Source organism: Myotis davidii, unplaced genomic scaffold (genome assembly GCF_000327345.1).
Source record: "Myotis davidii unplaced genomic scaffold, ASM32734v1 scaffold168, whole genome shotgun sequence".
Taxonomy (NCBI): Eukaryota; Metazoa; Chordata; class Mammalia; order Chiroptera; family Vespertilionidae; genus Myotis; species Myotis davidii.
In genome coordinates this window covers 3936669-3939141 of record NW_006383016.1, presented here as the reverse complement: position 1 = coordinate 3939141, position 2473 = coordinate 3936669, and the positions used below count along the sequence as shown (strand labels likewise).

At 45.2% G+C, this 2473-nt stretch overlaps 1 protein-coding gene across 8 annotated transcripts in view; it reads right to left on the bottom strand.

Annotated features, from left to right (window-relative positions):
* The window catches only part of OSBPL3 (oxysterol binding protein like 3), a 146236-nt gene that overhangs the window by 91214 nt on the left and 52549 nt on the right, over window positions 1-2473 (bottom strand). The gene's annotated exons all lie outside the window — the stretch shown is intronic.

Genomic DNA, 2473 nt, shown 5'->3' with positions numbered 1-2473 from the left:
TCTTTTTCCCCCCCTCTCTCTCCCTCTCTTTTAAAGAAAGTTAAATAAACCCTACTAGCTAACTTGGAGGAAAGAAGGCAGAGTGGGTGTCTGGGTGGAGAAGGGAAGATGGAAGAGCTGTGAGGTGTAGAGAGTAGGCTGTAGCCACATGTGTAACCGTCTTCTCTACCACAGAGCTCCAGGAATGTATTCCAGTCATAAGCTTATCTGACAACTTAGAACAGCTGTCCCTGTTTTGTTTATTCCATAGCAGAAGGCAATGTGTTATCGTCTTGTTAGCTAGTTTATTAATGTTAATAAGAAGAGAGCGAAGGGAAGGCCAGACATTATAAACATGGTCATTTGGGCAGCTTCACCAGGAAGCTACCGCTTCACATTCCCCAGGGAACCACCAGTCCATTCCCTGCAGATCACTGGGGAGGGGCAGAACAGAGAGGGTGGGCACCTGCACAGTGTAGTCAGGTGACATAGGGAAGGTGCTAGCCTGTCAGTCTAGCCCAGGGAACAATGGATTGGCCAGGGGGTGGGCTCCATCAGAAGCAAGAGAATGAAATCTTGGAAAGTTAAAATCACCAAACACAAAGTTCCCTCTCCCTCCTGCTCTTGCTCTCTCTTGCTCTGTGACCCACACTCACTTGTGCACTCGCCTGTTCTCTCTCCATAGCCATGTGGCCTTGAGCAGCAGCATGGGACCCCACACGCAATGGACTGCAGCTGGGAACACAGTAGGCTAGCCAGATGCTGGACTGGACTGGACTGGACTTTAACATGGAACAGAAATTCTGGGCAGTGAACTTAAACTCTGGCCCTGTTGAAGATAAGATTCGACTTTTTCCATGGTGGGAAGGACAGAGATGGGACGTTGGAGGAGAACCCCCTTAATTTTACATCATCAATAAAGCATTCTACAAAACACCATCCGCCAGTGGGGGCTTCAGAAAATTATTTTCCTCGTAGCACCCCAAGAACTCCACTTCCACTGATAACAAATGGTCTCGGTCCATTTGTGTCCCCATCCTGTCCTCCAACTTAAGGAGTATCAGACCAAAAGCTGCAGAAATCAAATTTTACGAGTTCATTAGATCAGGGATTATTTGGCCCCACATAGACCAACCCAGACAAGTAGCAAATTAAAAAAGTTAGATCCTGGAAGGTGGGGGATTTTATAAGTCATAGGTACATGTACACAGTGGTGTTTCCGGAGTTTGATTTAAACTCCTAATTGAAGCTCTCTTTTTTTTTTTACAGTTCTCTCAGTGAGATCCATGCAGTGTAACAGCAGACATGATCCTTCCTATAAATAGCAACTGAAAAAGATTAAGACGTCAGACTTAGTGTCTGAAAAATAAAGGTGTCTTCCTGCATCATAATCACTCATGACGAACTCTGTTAAATACCAGCCTCACACAGCTCTCTATGGGGGAAAAATAAGTCCTCACAGACCAGTTACCTTAGGGAGTGCTGCTGCTACAGTCCCCCTCGAAGACACAACAATGCATATTAACACAGTGAAGGCTCTGAGGGGTTCTGCATTATAACAGGCAAACAGCAAAAGCCACATCTGTTAACTTGGTTGAATTTATTCCAAACCTATTTGATCATGGAATCTACTGTTTGAAGGGACACTTACAAAATTCCATCAGCCTGATGATCCTGTCTAACTTTGAAACTCAATTATCCTATGAGTCCATGAAATGGAACTCTTTTAAAGTTTTGTTTACTCGTCATGTAGATAATAGCTTAACACGCACAGGCACCACTTCCTGGCTATGAATCAGGCTCAGAACAGCCAGTAATAACATTTGGATACTCCTTGTTTATAGTTTCATGTCTAGACTTGAGAGGTGCAGAGAGTCATGAGAAGCCATGACTGTCCCATAGAAACCATAAGCGATGTTCAGAGACGGGGACACAGTTCTCTATTTGACCCAATCTTCCCTAAAAGTACCCCCTGGTCTGTCATTATCACATATCCTCCCACAAACCTCACTTCCCCAGCCCCCTTCCTCCTTGCTTTCTAAAGCTTATTACTCAGACTTAATCTTTCAATTTCAGTCTGAAATTACCCTGAAGAAAAAATGTTATTCTCCTAATTAGCTAGTTATTAATATTAATAATAGGAAGAGAGCGAAGGGGAGGCCAGACAGTATAAGCATGGTCATCTGGGCAGCTTCACCAGGAGAATACAGCTTCAATCTCCCCCAGAGAACCCCTGGCCCACGCCCTGCAAACTGCTGGGGGAAGGGACAGGACAAAGGGAGAGACGGATGCATGCCTAATAGAGTGGAAGACATAGGAAAGATGCTTGTCTGTCAGTCTAGTCTGGGGAACAAAGACCATTAGCTAGAAGGGTGGAGCCACTGCAAATGCACGGAATCTTGGAAGGGTTAAAATCCCTAAAGAGTTCCCTCTCTCTTTGTTCCCTCTCTCTCTTGTTCCATGACACACACTTGCCCGTGGCCTCCCTGTTGTC